Consider the following 16,503-nt stretch of genomic DNA (forward strand, 5'->3'; position numbering starts at 1 on the left):
TTTTTTCAGCTGTTTTGAATGAATCAGTACACCTTGGAAGGATTGATAGGTATGTAGGGGCCATATACCATACAAATATCAACATGTTTCAGTCTCATCAATATTTTGATACCAAATTTGTGAAGATTGGAGAAAGGTCCTACGACTAGTGTGTTACAGTTCATCAGCAACATAAAAAGTAGTAGGATATTTAAATTTAAAGTAATTTCTACAAGAATCAACGTTATAGCAGTCCACTGAAGCCAGTTCTATGATTAGCCAATTACTTGAAAAACATTAGCCAATGTTTGAGTCATCCTTAGGAATCCTTCAGCTTGCTTACAGAAGCAGTATGCAAAATTTCATCTTGATCAGAAGAGCAGTCGTTGAGAAACAGTTATTTGCAATATTATAATGCCCCATATTGACAAAACTGCTACATTTGGTAAGCTACCTCAAAGTCAATACTGGTATAAGTCTTTTAAATTTCATGAAATCTGAACATGTCCTTCAGGAGTGACAGCTAGTTAAAGTTAAAGTTAAAGCCTGACCTTTGTACTACTAATTTGTACTACTAATATTAGACTGGAATAGGACAACTGTATTTTTTATGTCAGGTTTTTGTTTAAATAATTATTGAGATTCAGACTCTTGCAAATATTTTGACACCAATTTCACTCAGATTGTGTGAAAATCCTAGGACAGGTTTGAAATTAGCAAAAAGAAATTAAAAAACAAACAAACAAAAAAGTGAAATCTAATGGGCAGAGCCTATCTGAATTCACGAGAAGCCAAGGAAGAATAAAATAAAAAATAAATAATATTATTTCTATATTCACCTCTGTCTTTTCTTTTGAACATCTGCAAATGTTAAATATAGTTTTGTCTGCAGTTCATAAAGGAAAAAGCAAAAATACATTAGAGTCAGAACTTGTTTCTTTGTCACACAGTTTTATTATTTTTTTTGAATTATTGCATTGTCTTTTAGCACACGTTGGCAAATGTGTCCATCCTCTTGTCGATTGTCCTTGGACTTGTCCTCGGCCTCACACAGCCAGGTGAAAAAGGCTGTCACGGAATTGAGGGCCACACCTTTGCCTCTTGTTGTGCTTGGACAGCAGCTGCTGGTGCACCTTCCTCTGCTCCTCCTGCTCCTCAAGTTTGGCCTCCTTATGAATCTGCTCGATGGTCTTGGGCCCGTGGTCAGCTCGCCGCGACACCCAGTTATTCTAGAAAAGCAAAATCAGCAGATGCATACTTTTGCATCACCATGCGCTGGAATGGCAAACACAAACACAGGCAGAGTCTCTAACCAGTCGCAGGTCAATGACGTCCTGGAGCAGGAACCGAATGCGTGAAGAACCCCTCCTCTCCTTCACTGTCTTTTCTATATATTTAAAGTAATGATCCATTTTTGGCTGAGAGAGAGAGAGAGAGAGAGAGAGTGTAAGAGAAACGTCGACAAATTTCAGATATTCTTCACCTTTCGATTCGATCAGGTGTGCTCTCAGCTGAACTCATGTCGCAAGACGTTTATGACTCTTATGTAAACCCTGCTGCCTTGCACGTTGGTCAGTGCTGTAAAGCAGTTCACTGCCACTGTGGGTGTAGCTGTGCTGTCATCAGCTGCGCTTGGCTTTGGGGAATCCAGGGTGCAGCAGCAGGAGGCGGCAAACGTGGAGGAGGCTGTGAGAGCAAAACCTTCTAACAGCTGACCAGTCCTCAATAAAAGCCTTTCATTTTGTCAGCTGTAGTAGGAGCAGAGCTAACAACCACACTAACAACTTCACTAAACAACATGAACTTGGACACTTTCAAAATCATTGCCAAGGCCTAATAATACACTGATATCAGCACAGCATGCTAGTCGCACTATAGATGATGATCCTAATTAGTTGGCTACCCTGTAGTCAGAGTGCAGGCAACAGGCAGGCAACAGAAAACACTGACGGCAAAACTTTTATAAACAACATTTCAACATGCTTGTTTTTTGGTTAAAAGCGTGCATGGAAAAAAAAACAAAACAATAAAAAAGAACAGGAAACTTGAACACAAATAACTGTCACACTAGTTGGTGACTGAACTGTCAACATCACAACTGCCATTCCTACTAGAGACAAAATTGACAGTCAATATACAATATCCAAAAATTCTTCATCCAGTTTCGATGTGTAAAGTACTTGTTGTGAAAAACGCAACACAGACCAAATCTGGACAAAATCCGCACAGTCGCTGCACTGCACACTAGCACTCATGTACACATGCGCCGTAAACCTTTACATGACATATTAAAGATAAACCGATGCAAGTGCTGAGCATCTGCTGAGAATATTAAATCAACCCAGATAAGGCCCGTGGCCTGCTTACCCTGGCCTTCTCCAAGTCCAGGTCTTTGCCGATGGCTGTGAGGAGGTGGCACAGACGCTCCAGGCTCTCCTCGCTGTGGTTCATGAACAGCTTGACCACACAGTCGTGCATGATGGCCTCTGACAGCATGTGCAGCTTGAACAGCTCCCCGATGAACTTGATGTTACCGATGGACCTCCTGTGGGCCTTGTCCTTCGCCTCCTCCAGATCCTCCTCCAGCCTCTCCCGCTCGCTGGCCTTGCGAGGAGTAACCAGAACAAAGACAAAAGCAAGAAACAGTGCGTTTGGACCCGATAACGACCAGGCCGCCTCCCAGCACTGCTGCCGAATTCAGTCCCCTTTCTCCTGATCTGTGGGTTGGTGAGTCGGGTAAATTAGACAGAAGTGCTGCTTACTGAAGTGGCCGCTTCCAGCTGGTGCCGCAGCTTCTCCAAAACATCATCCTTGACCTTGTCCTTCTCAAACTCCTTCTGACAGCGGTTCAGCAGCAGCTTTTGGAAACTCAAAGTGCTGGTGGGCTTGTCTGCCATGGGCACTTTTAACTACACAGGAAAGACATGTAGGAGAAACACTTGGGTATAAGACAGTGTTGAGAGTTCTGTTACTAAATAGAAGCTGATTAAAGCTTCATGTCAGTTTAGAGTGGTTCAAACAGAGTTCACTTCTGTGTGGCATTTGCTTTTGTATGGAACTTCAGCAGCAATGTATGGGAACATGTTACTCACCATAGCCAGGCAGCTGCACATATTGCCATAGGCCATAGAGAAGCTGGGCTCATCGATGGCTTTTTCAAAAACCAGGTCAACCACGCCTTTGAGGCGCTCCTCCGTGTCGATGGTGAGGTCCATCACCTGCTTCATCAGCTGGTTAAACATCTGCGGAGGAAGCTCTGATTTCTCAGGGGGATAAGAGTCTGGGGTGGGGGCAGGAGTGGGAGCTGGAGCTGGGACGGGTCCATGTGCAGAGACAGGGGCAGGAGCAAAAGCAGGACTGCCGGGCTCTCGTCTCTGCACAGGAGGCTCGACTGGCCGTAGTGCTGGTGATGAAGACTTCAGCATTGCACACTCAAGCTTTGGCTCGTCATCTACAGCCAATCACAGATGAGGGTTGGGAAAGTTGAACCACCAAAAAGGGGGAAAAAAATTCAAATAAAATAATAATCAGTGGAGTCAAAAGCAAATCATCCACAAAACTAGTACTAGTTTCATAAGCAAGTTCATGCATGTGCTAGCTAGCCCTAAACCAGCTGTGTGTGTGTGTGATGTAGTTAGAGGGTTGAAAGGGACAGTGAGGCCTGACCTGGTTTCAAGTCCACAGGAGCAGGAAGGACCTGAGCACTGTCCACGTTATACATGACATTCCCCTGCTCTGCTACCTGGCTGTTCAGCTGCTGGGATTTGAGGTAGAAAATGTGAGGATAATGAGGGTGTGGACATAAAAACTAGCAAAAGACAGAAAAGTTGGAGAGAGAGAGAGAGAGAGAGAGAGAGAGAGAGAGAGAGAGAGAGAGAGAGAGATACTGCACACACATGCAGAAGAAGGGGAATGGCAACGAGGGTGGGGGGTGAGCATAGCACAGCACAGCACAATTAGAGTTTACAGAGAGGCCTTTCCTCAGAGAAGCTGAGGTGCTCAGGGTTTGGCTGAATCGTTCTTACAGGGCCTTTATGTGGGCTGTCTGTGTAGAGGGAACACGAGGGAAGATCAGGAGGATTCGAGCGGCTGTGAGGGAGAACTAAGATGGAGGCAGACAAAAGAATAGGCACGGCAAGTCGGAACATCAAAACACATCTGAGAAGCCTTCTTAAATCAGAACAGCCACAATCACACAAGCTACTGGAACCAGTCAAATATGACGGAGGAGGGTCAACGGTGTGACCGAATCACTGAAGAAGGAAGAGAGAATGGCCGGAAATCAAACTACACCATCAGATTTTGTTGCTGATTGTATGATGCTTTTAATAGGACAAGACAATGAAAGCCAGCCAAACAACCAAACAATCAGCTCAGAGCTTATTATGAGGGAGGACTAGATGAGAGAGAACTTTGACCTGTGGAGTGGATGACGTGAAGCAGCGGCCTGCAGCCGATCAGGGGCTCGGGCTGCGGGACTGAATGGCTTACCTGTGGAGCAGTAGGGGTAGTGCAGGGACGTCCCACTGGTGGGCTTGTGTTCTGGCTAATGCCTACTCCTGACATGATCTCCTCTGTGATATCCTTGCCATCCTGGTTAGGGTCTCGGATACGGATCTTAACGAACAGCAAGTTCTAGTCAATCCACAATTAAATTAATTTCACCTCTGAGGCATGGGGAATACTCACTGTTTTCTTTACCCTCTTAGTGGGTGGAGGCTGCTGAGCTGTATGCACTATTATGGATGGAGATTTGGTGTATATGATCTGGCCAGGATAGTATGAAGGCCCTGCCACTAGTGGTGACCAAAAAAAAGCACTGGTTTCAGTTAGAGAGCAAAAGAAAAAACAGTTTCAGCCAGCAGGAATACCCAGAAGAAAGGTCTCTTTATCAGTGAGAGCACGCATGTAGGTTTCCCAGGTGGGGGTAGAGAAAGCGAAGTCCAAACTCACCATATGCTAGTGGGCAGTCTGCAGGAAAGAGCCCAGGGTAGAATGTACTGGGTCCTGTGGGCTGGACGGAGTACTGCTGGGGATGTCCCACGTAAGGAAGGCCACTGTGGTGATACTGAGAATGAAACAGAACAGCAGAGGTAAAGGGCCTAGCACCAGACATGGCCATTCATATAGGACACTCCTAAAAGAGATATTCAAAGCAGTAAACAAACAAAAATTACAAAAACATTTAGTTTTTACACTGAAAAAAAACTAAACTAGAACTTCTCATTTCTGCTTCCAAGATAAAACATATTTTTATCTACACATTTTAGGAGCAGTTTATTTATTGCTGGCCAACCTGTTTATAGACAGATTTTCAACCCATTTGCTACACTGTGTACATATTTGCACAGGCGCTTTTCTCTGCTCTGGGTACCTGAGGCACGTAGTACTGGAGTACGTAGTACTGGCCGGTCTGGGATGAGGTGAAGGGCATGGGCGTCAGGAACATCATGATGGGCTGGCCGGACACGGGTCGAAAGGAAGCGATGTTACTTGGAATGGCAGGCTGGGCTGTCTGCATCTGAGGGATCTGGAAAAGCTGGGAGAGGAGAGGAGTGGAGAGTGAGGGTCACAGAGCAGCGTGGCGTATGCCGCAGCAGCCGGCTCAGACGCTCGGAGTGAAGACTTTAGTCAAGAGTTGAGTCGTGGACTCTACAGCAGTTGTACTGGGAATGTTGAGGAGATATATACATAAAAAAAAAAGTTTAAAATTTAAGGGATTTTGAATGTCCTATTATGCTAGGCATGCAAGATACAAAAAGAAAACCTTTCAAGAGTCTGTTTCACATGCATGGCACTAATACAAGGGTGAATGAACTAGCATGAAAAATTAAACAATTACAATGATGGATGCAGCTAATTAGCCATGATTGCAGGAGAGGGGATATATATGTAAAAGACAACTAATCTTGAATGTAAATTTGTACCGATAACCTGAGTCTATCAAAGCCAATGCTGACAAAATATGACATGAGCTAGAATTCAGAATGTGACAAACCCCCATCCCAGTTGGCTTTGATGCTCAGAATGGGAACACAGTGAGGGAATTCCTTCTACATGAGAAACAGTAAAATGAGCCTAAGACGTGATTCTCACATACTGTCTCCCACCGAGCTGTTGCCATCTTAACATTTTCTGGACATAAAATCCTCCCTCCAGCAGTTATGCAGGCAGGCAGAAATGAACCTTTGTATGGGCTCCTGGGTAATGGAGCAGCCATACCATGTCCAAAACAGATTATTAAAAAGCACTGGAGTCCAAAGGAAATAAAAAGAAACAGACTAAAAAAGACTAAACATAAAAGACTAAACATAGGTGCTGGCATCCTCCGAACTGGGGAGCAGAGTGGAGCGCAGGTGCACCACTGAGCTACTGGAATGTCTTTCAATGCATTTTTTGAAGACTGCAAAATTACCTGAATGGATCTCAATCCTCCCTTGAATATTGAAGCAGGAACGAGAGAGAAGCTAGTGGAAGAACGCACTAATGGGTGTAGAGGGTCAGAGAGACTGTAACACGCTCAGATACACTGGCACACACAATTTAAACAAATCTTTAAACAAATTTAAACCAAACCAAGTTTTTTTTTTTTTTTAAATGATGGAATTGAACACTGTTGTTACAGTGGAATTGTGAGGTCAGAGGCAGAGCAAATGTGTTCCACTAACCTTCCTGGCCCTTTAAGTGCACTACTGCAGATAGACTGAAAACAAATTTCACCTAAATAAAATCACACTGTAACACTGAAAACATAAACACAGACAAGCACTGAATGAGTGGTAAAGGGCATTAAAGCCTAAGTATTACATGGAGATCACCGCTCACATTTTCAATTCTTTCCTTTGACAAAACAACTCACATCAACAGCCAAGGCACTGCACTGCCTTTCTAAAAGGAGATGGCAGATGGCACTATCAATTAGCTTCACTCAAAAATGGGAGAAAACAAGGAATGCGGCATGTTATGCGCTCGTGCACATAGTTCGGTCACACGTCTCTGCTATGGTCTTCCAACGTACACTGCCCTTGATATGAGGCAATATGGCAACCTACTGTAAGCTCAACCTTGGGTCACGATATCATGCAGAGCCTTCATAATACCCTATGCTTCTGTGCATGTGCTAGTCAGATTCAAGCTCAAATATCGTCTCTCTCAGCTAGCACAGCCTGACCTCATCTGTCTACAAAACTTCCAAGAGGTCTCCGGTACACTAGACAAATGTTGCTGTTTTGTATTCACAGAGAACATTTATCCAAGTATGTGTACAGATCAAAAAGTTGGGATGCGGCTGGGAGACAGGAATCCATCTGCCTCTGAGATTGATGTGTGAGTTGGGGAGGGGAGTGCAGTGGCTAGAACACTAAACTTGGCGAGGTTTTACCACAGGCACACAGAGGAGCATGCAGCATACAGTGGGAGGTGCTGCGCTGCGGCGGTGGACATTAGCTGCTGGTGGGCAGGATGAGAGAGCAAACTGGGGGTGGAGGAGGGTGGGGGGAGCCAGGCAGAGACTGTGGGGGCAGGATGCGTGCAGACGCATGTCACATGCTGCAGGAATCTGGACCATGTTGCTGACAAGTTCATTGAATGTTTTGAAGCCAACTACAGCACATGCATGTCTGTGTTGTATCTGGGCTTGGTGGATTAGGGTCAAGGAAGACTTATTTTTAGCTGAAGATGTCTATCAATAGCAACACACTTAACTGCAGATAACCATATTTACTGCTAAACTTTGGCTGACATCTCAAGTGAGGCGCACTTCATACAGAATGAATACAAGAGTTAATTTACTGTCTTGTGCAGTTCAATATAACAAGCTCATGGTTCATTGCAGGTGGAGCCACCGTCCTTGTTGATTGAAAACCTTAAGAAGCAGAAGCAACAGTCCTATTCCAAGCTAGAGAAAAAAGGCACAGGACTCTCACACAGCAGACTCTGAAATGGAGGATCTCTCACATTAAGGTATGGCTATGCAGCCTTGAATTTTTATCTCCAGACATTCTTGTGTGGTTCCTAGATTTTTCCCACATTCCAGTCCTTTTCTCAAGTACACTTTAAATAGAAAATAAAGTAATGAATTGAAGGGAATAGCCGGTGCCATCTTTATTCTGAGCTCAATGTTGCATACAGACGAGGTATTGACCACAGAATGTCTAACAGTCTCAGGTGGGTTCAATATTTATACATTTTCATCAAGTTACAAAACCATTTTTTTTTTAAATTGTATCTTTAGGTGGTATCCTGGCCTCAATCCTGGACTTGCCACAGAGGCCATATTTGGTCATTCTCACTTCCTGCTTACTTCTGAAGCCTAATTTGGTCTTTTACAATTCCTGCCATCATATTATTACATTAATAATTTCATTTTATTACCTCACTTGAGTACACCTCTAGCTGGATATTGAACCACTTGGTTGTAATCCTAAATGAATCATGAATGATACAATCAAAGGATCACTGCTTGAAGCCAAGCAAAAAAGTTAGATTTTTCACATTCACAGACATGAAGAACCAGCAGGACGAATCAAGACTCATGTGAACTGTGTGGGAAAGTAGACTTTTCACATACTGTAGAACAAAACCGCTTTGATGAAGTTGTAAGCAAAGTGCTATTAAGAACATAAGCCTGTGTAAATCCTGATAAGCAATTGTAGTTCAGAAGTGTTTGAATATGTGTATTGTTTGTTTGTATTTTCACAGGCCAAAAACAAGTACTGATTAGCAAGATTTACTACCTCCCAGTACACCATTTCTTTTTACTGCCTGAGTAGATGTTGATGGAAGTCAAAAGGGCAACAGAAGCAACAGCCATCTGGTGGTTGCTTCCAGACTACCAGATCAGCTTGATATTCTCTATTGCCTCTCTCTGGCAGAATACCCACCAGGTCATTCCACATTTGCATAGTTTTGGTGATGCTCTTTGCTTTGGCTTCAGTGTCACTTTGGTGGGCTTCTTTGGGTGGGATGATTCCCCCGCTGAGAGTGTGCGGGCTGTTGTGGAGAGAGGATGTGTCTCCAGAGTCACATCCAGACCCACATATGGCCAGCGCAACCAGAAAAGCACAGGTGAGGAAGGCAAGGCTTCTGAGAGCTACCAGCCAAGCAGGTGTGGACAGAAAAGAGGTGCTCTGTAGCAAAGAGAAAGGAAGCTGATTGCTTGGTATGTAAAAGGACAGAAACCTGGAAGCTGGTGTGGATAGTATGAAACCCACCAAAAATGAAAACAACAGCTTCATTTGGAAAGAAAACAAAACAAAAAAAACAAAAAAACCCCCACAAAATGCAACAAGAGAGAACAGGTCTTTGCTTATCTTAGATAAATCAATGTTTGAAATAATCAATGCTTTAAAAAGCATGGTAGCCAGGAACAAAAAAGTAACCAAAAGTATTCAAGTATCCATTTTTTTATATCAATTTTTATCTCTGACAAAGAAGATGTGGAGGGGAACCTGGGAGCCTGTTGGACAGGGTAATGAACTGGATTGCAGGCTCAAACACTGTATGCACTTATATGCACTTGAAGGACAGTGTTCACTACCAGTTCCGTGTACGCCTTTTTTTCTATCGTCACTTTGTATCAACTGGGAAGGAGCAACTGTCATTCACACCCAACAGGAATGCAGCTAGATGTGATCTTCAGAATTCTTGGCTATAGAATCGCCAAAAACTATCTTAAGCACTTTAGCACCATTCTAAGACAACCATTGACAATAATACTCACCTTAATGAATTCTTTGTCTGCATCTTGGCTGCATCTGAGCTGGTGGTTGAAAAGCAGGGCCCGCAGCTGTCGGTTCTGGTGCTGGATGTCATACTGCTTAGCTGTCTGACAGGCCCGCACAACTCGTAGGTCTGTTCAAGGTGGCACTTGTACACCTCAATTTCCATCGTAATTGTCCTGTACAACCATTAAAAATTTGACAGAAGTTAAAAAACAGCAGAACGGTTTGTTACAACTGGAAAAAAATAAATAAGAAAATATTGTTTGTTGTTGTACATGAAAGTCAGAGAGCCATGAGGATAAGCCCTCTTGTCCAAAGTTCTGATCAGCAGTTATGACCTCCTAACACTGCAATCAAAATGCACGGGCAAAAGATGCATTACTGAAAAAACACTCTGCACATCTGGATTTCATGTCACCACAGTCAAAGTTGAAGGCTTTGTTCGGTGAAAAGAAAACAAATGTATCAAAGTTGATGTTATACTCAGTAAGAACTCAGTACAGTAAGAAACTGCAAAATACTCAGAAAACTCTGTGCATGAGTCAGTGGCTCAATAGTCCAACTAAAATCAGCCAGGACCACAGTTTAGTTGGGTTAAACATGAGTCAACTAAATCCTTAGTCAGAGAATGATATTCTGTCTTTGCTGCTTACATGATCAGCTTCTTTCAAATAGCCATGTAAACTTAGTTATTTAGGAATAATATCAAACTACATGTGGGCCATCAGATCCTGTTTGCCCTTGAAGACCCACTCACAATCTTTGCCCAAGTCCAGCACTGGACATGCATTACCTTGCACAGTTTCACAGCTCTGGCACTGCAATCAACAATGCATACGTCTTAACTAAGAAGGCAACAGTTCAAATGGAAAACCTACTTCCTCTCTGGGAGTGAAGGAAGCCAGCTGCTTGATCTTCAGTGTCTGGTTGAGTCTTGGATGCATCAAGCACAGGGACACCAGCTGATACCCCATGGTTGAGGTGCTCCATATATTGTGCAAGGATCGGTTCGTTATAATCACCATTCTGCATTTTTTAACAGCAGCAACAGCATAAAATGGTTCAGGTAAGGGTGCATCATTGGAAGACTTTCACTAAAATATGTCCTCACCATGTCTCAAATACAGCAATACCTCTTAGAAGCCATTGTACTGCACACAGAATGGACAGTCTCAGCAGTTTCTGTTCTCATATGGAACCTCAGTGTTTTGATTACAGAACCAGCAATTCACAATGACATGAACTGGTTTCTTCCCATTGAATAGGGAGTTTATATATATAAATGAATTTGATCAAACTATAGCAATGATTGTGAGCAAGGAGCTTTCATTTTACAGCCTAAAAATGAAAGTGGCAAATAAATGTATGTTACAAATAAACCAAACTTGAAACGTTATATGAATAGCTTCATGTTGAATATACACAGTTAATCAGTCATTACAAACTACATTCTATTAATACAGAATGTTTATGAAAGTTAATTTAATCTAATTAACAATAAATGAACAGTCGAATATTGTAGTTCAAACAGTCCGATAGCTGTAGTAATGGCTTAACTCATTTTGCTTATTTAGAGAGAACGATACATTTGAAAACCCACAGGTTTGTGAATTTGGGTCTCTAAATCATACAAAAGTAGGTTTTCTATTGCTGAACAGTTAGCTAGCTAACAAACTACCAGCACCTAAACGATCAAAGTTGAAAGCTGAACAATGAAATGGTTCCACAAGGAATGGTTTATAGCCCCGAGTTTGACACTCGCTGACCTCAACTGTTAGCTAGCTAACTAGCGTATCGCTGTGATAAAGCGATACAATCTTTAGCAATGAGGACATGAATAAAGTATCCTTTACAATTTTCACAATATTGTGAAATTTAATTTGCTGGCATTGGAGGTTATTAAATATTCACAATATCAATAATAATTCCTTGGCTCACAGAATCAGACATTACATTTTTGCTGTTATGGCAGCTGTTATAAAGATCATATTTATACAGAACCCTGTTCAGTTAGTGCTAGTATTGAGGAACCATTGCATAACTAACAGCGGTACAGAGGCAGAAACATCATGTGGTCAGATGAATAACTGGATGTGTGTGAGACAGTCTGTGAGAGGTTTGCATTTGTGTGTTGCATGACTATGAGTGGGAAAACCATATAAAGGTAAAAACATTACCTCTGCAACAAGGATCTCTTCTATTTGAAGGAAAGGTTTAAGTTAGACACAGTCTCAACAGAGTAAGTTAAATCTGTCTGTGTTAAGACCAGTTGACATATCAGTGGTTTATCACTGATTATGTCTGCCACTGAGATACCACAAATTAAGCTTTCCAGATTCCAAGACATACAGTTGTGCAGTGTGAGCCATACATCAATTTGAAAACTTCAAAAGTCACGTAATGTGTGCATGGCATAAGCGTATTAGCAGGTCCCGAAAACATTTGCTATCAGAAAGGATTTCATCATAGAAAAAAACTACAAATTCTAGACTTGAGAATGTGAGCATCAATCCCACTAACACTCACATACTAAAAGAGCACTCTACCACTTGACCTAGTTCTCCTAGAGTGGGACTTGTTTGCAGATCGGACAAAAGCTGAAGACACAGTGGAATGGCAATTCTCTAGGAGATCATACCAAATCCTGCATCCACCCTAAATATTTCATCTAGCTGTGAAGTCAAAAAAGCTTATTCCTGAAATGACAGGAATAGTTCTTGCAGATTCTGATATGCTATGCAAACACTATAAAATGTGAGCTATGTTAGATCTGGCAGCCATTGGCTCTAACTGTCTCTTTTTATTGAGTTAAGCAATGCTTACAGAATAACTTTCTATGGCTTCAAATACTTCCAAGAATTAAACCTTGCAGAGCTCTGTAGCTAGACACATTGTCTCTGTAGGTTTGACATGTTCATTTGACAAACTAGCTAAAATAGCATCTTTTGGTTTGAATAAATTGCCCCTTAGACCCAGACAAAAAATTGCTCAAAATCTTTCTGCTTATTCATGCAGCAATGACACAGATTTCCAAAGAAAGAGGACGTATGGTTAAAGCTAGAAAAAAATGCCTACTCTGTGCTCAGGCAGAAAATCTGATATTTTAAATATGTCCCTAAAAGGTTTATATTCCTTGGCTCACAGAATCAGACATTACATTTTTGTTGTTATGGCAGATTTCATGGTGTAATAGACAGCACTATGTAACTCACAGCAATAAAGCTCAGTGGACTTTGCAATTGATGATTTCGTCACTGTGTACAACTGCACTGAATTGCTCTTTAACAAAAGCTTCTCCACATTTGCTTTTGAAGTTTAATTCAAAAGTTGGCTGCAGAATAACCATTTGTCAGAGGGAACAATAAGTGTCAACTTTCACCTATGCTCGGTCGAAAAAGTGGCCGTAATCTTGTTGACACCAATTCTACAATTTCATGGAAAGGTTCCCTTCAGTGCTGCACCAAAAACTGCGAAATGAACGGAGAAAGGCCGATTAGCTCAGTTGGTCAGAGCGTGGTGCTAATAACGCCAAGGTCATGGGTTCGATCCCCATATGGGCCATGTGGGTTTTGTTTGATGAATGACCCCTTGTCAACAAACCACCTGTTTGAACTTGTGTTGCTTATAACATTGCTTGTAAATCACAATCTGCTAAGACATGTTCCAAGTACATGAGAGTGTGTTCTTGATTACAAAACTTTACCCATGGATTTGTGCTTGTTTACAAATCTTGGACAATGCAGAGAAAAGTATGAAATCAGAGGGACTCTGGCATTAGTGTAAGGCTCTCGATCGCTGTGTGAATAGGTCAAAGAAGCAATTCCAGAGGCATGCAGACAACCTGCATCCTCCCCATCAAATTATAGCCAGTTAGGTGTCTGGCAGTGCCAGGGAGTTCAAATCCTTTAGTCTGAAATGTGTTGGGATATGATTATGCCTGCCACTGAGGTCTGACAGCTCCACAGTTGCCTTGTGAAAAGAATACAGTATAGACCGGCACCCACATACATTACTGTACACATCAGAGATCAGCGCAGGAATATCAGTTTGTAAACCCGCCAAATCTGCCCCCACAGGCTCCCTGAGTTCTACTAATCGCTCCAACACCTTGTTTCAACCTCAGTTTCTTTTTTTTTGAAGCGCATGAGGCAGCTTCAGCTATTTCCACAGGCAATCATATTAGATGTGCCATCAGTAACCAGACATGTGACTTTATTTTATTCCCCATTCTTCCATAAGAGAGGATTTCACACAGGCCAAATTTTCAGCCGTATGCGCCTGCAGGAATTTCACAACACCAAGTAGTGTAGACTTCAGAAATGTGTTGTCATCTATAAAATGGCAGGTCACAGCCAAGAAGGCATCCACATTAAGAGATGTCCACATGTCTGCTGACAAACTCATTGCAGGAATTTTCTGGACCTCAGCTTTGGCCTTCTCTTTCTCTTATTGACATTTGGCCTCAACCATGGCCTTTACAGTCTAAAGGGAAGGAAGAAAATAATTATATATATTTTTAATACTACTCTCATAATGTATCCATGTCACCACACATACCTTCCTAGTTAGGAGAATATAAGTTGAATCCAATTTTGCTACCAAGTCCCTGAAGCTTTTATCCTCAACTATGCTAAATGGCTGTGTGTCTCTAACTATCATGGGGACCAAAGCCTCATCCAGCTCTTCCTTTCTGGTCACTGCTTTGTAAAGATTAGATTATACTTTGTCACCAAAAAATATAGTACTCACCAATGAAATTCACTTTATAATCCAATCCAAACTGCAAATAACATGTAAGGTGCAGAGAATAATGCAATATATATATATATATATATATATATATATTTATGTATATAGAGTATATACACATTTTATATACATGTGCATAATAACGTTAACACCTTGTGACAACTGATAAATAAGCCAAATGACATTGGCAAGGGTGACAGTAGGAAAAACTCACTGGAATGGTGGAAGGGACTTGGAAGGTGTCAGACTCAAAAGGGAACTCATCCTCCTTCGGTTAACCCTGGATAAACCTGGGCAAAGATGAGTTGGGTAGAGGATGGCTGACAAATTGTAAGCATGAAAGATACACTACAGCATTCCTACACAAAGACATCATAGGAGATAGAAACAGAGCACAGTTCACCTGGATAGAACACCTGGGTAGAAATACAGTAACTCATTATTATAACAGTACAAAGAAATGAAATGTGGATCATCCAGGTGAGGTTCATCTGCTAATCTGCACATAAATATTGTTTGTGACAGTGCAGAATGTTGCAGGTAAATGGAGGGCAAGGTGCTGTCATTTTAAGCATTTTAAGGCAGGTCCAGGAAGGAGAAACCCCAGCAGGTAGGAAGAGTTAGTGGGGAGCACAGATAGCACAGCACTCCAGAATCATGTACTGGAGCATGGTGTGTCCACTGGGGGGAGGTGGGGTGGTTGGAAGAGCATAAAAGACTGTTGTTACTGCAAAGATTCATTTAGACCTTTCATTTGGACTGTTATTCTTTTTTTAGGGGGCGGGGGGGGCATGTATTTAATGAAATAATAACGAAAAATTAATAGATGAATTCATACCAACTCAAATTTGCTGGTAAAGAAATCATTTGTAAGGTAAAAGTTATTTTAAGAGTGATGTTAAGGAATTTTTTTAAATGTTAATTATAATTTCATTAGAATAATTCTAACATCTACGGGATGATCTGAGGGTTAAAGAAAAAAGAGGTGGACCTTATGGGCAATAAAGCAAAAGTCATTATTGTAGTACAAGACCCTTTGTTCTAGCTAAGTGATCTGCTGCATCTCAGTTTGAGTCATGTAGAATTCTAAAGACAGAAAGTCTTTATTCTGGCATAAAATAAAACTGAAGGGGGAAACATACTTTGAGTTAGTACCAGTAGTTATTGATTGTACACAAAGTCCAGTATGCATCCAAATGTAATCAAGAGATATCTGTTGGTAGCTGAACATCTCCAACTCGTACAATGCAATGTTTCTTCTTTGTGTCAAATGAACTTAACAATTCAAACATCCATAACTGGCCGTGTTTCTTGCCAACATACTGGTGTTTGGACTTATGGGATTACATGTCTGTTGCCTTCAATAGCTTAGTTGGTAGAGTGGAGGACTGTAGAATTTAAAACTGTTATCCTTAGTCTGTCAGTTAAAATCTGACTCAAAGGAAGTTTGTTTTTTCACATACAAGCTTCTTTTTTAAGTGAGCAAAAAGAGCATCCCCTGACCAGGAATCAAGCCCAAGTCGCAGTGGTGAAAGTGTTGAATCCTAGCCACTCACCCACCAGCAATAAAGCTCAGATGCTTCTGACAAACATTTTTCAAACTCTGTATTCCTAGTATACTGACGATGTTTGTATGCATACTGGACTTGGTATGCATGAGCATTAGGAGGTCATAAAGAGAGGTATTCATATTTCTTTTTATTCCACATAAAAATTAAGTTTGAAAGAGAATCCTAGCCACTAGCTCACCAGGGATAAAGGTGACAGTTTCCTCTGACATGAACATGAGCTACATTCATTGGTAACATTTTGATCGAAACCAGGCAAAAGTATTTAGTCACTAGCTGAAATAGCTCAGCTGGGTGAGTGTTAGATTGAATATCAAAAGACTCCTAGTTCAGTCCTGGGTTTTGGTAGCTGTGCAAGACCAAGCTCCTCATCAAACTGTCCTCTTTTTAAGAATATTTCATAAACTTTTACATTCCTTTCCTAAAAACGAATGACATTACTGTTTTTACGCTATTGTTAGAAGTCATAGTGTAATAGTGCTCTA

General features: G+C 41.6%; 1 non-coding gene across 1 annotated transcript; it reads left to right on the forward strand.

The window, feature by feature from the left end:
- Positions 1 to 13,188: 13,188 nt before the first annotated feature.
- On the forward strand, positions 13,189 to 13,262 carry trnai-aau (transfer RNA isoleucine (anticodon AAU)). The gene has a single exon. It is a non-coding gene; the product is annotated as a tRNA-Ile (tRNA).
- The last annotated feature ends 3,241 nt before the right edge of the window (positions 13,263 to 16,503 follow it).

The sequence above is a fragment of the Electrophorus electricus genome, unplaced genomic scaffold (assembly GCF_041902795.1).
Source record: "Electrophorus electricus isolate QZ-2024a unplaced genomic scaffold, ASM4190279v1 Scaffold36, whole genome shotgun sequence".
NCBI classification, from domain to species: Eukaryota; Metazoa; Chordata; class Actinopteri; order Gymnotiformes; family Gymnotidae; genus Electrophorus; species Electrophorus electricus.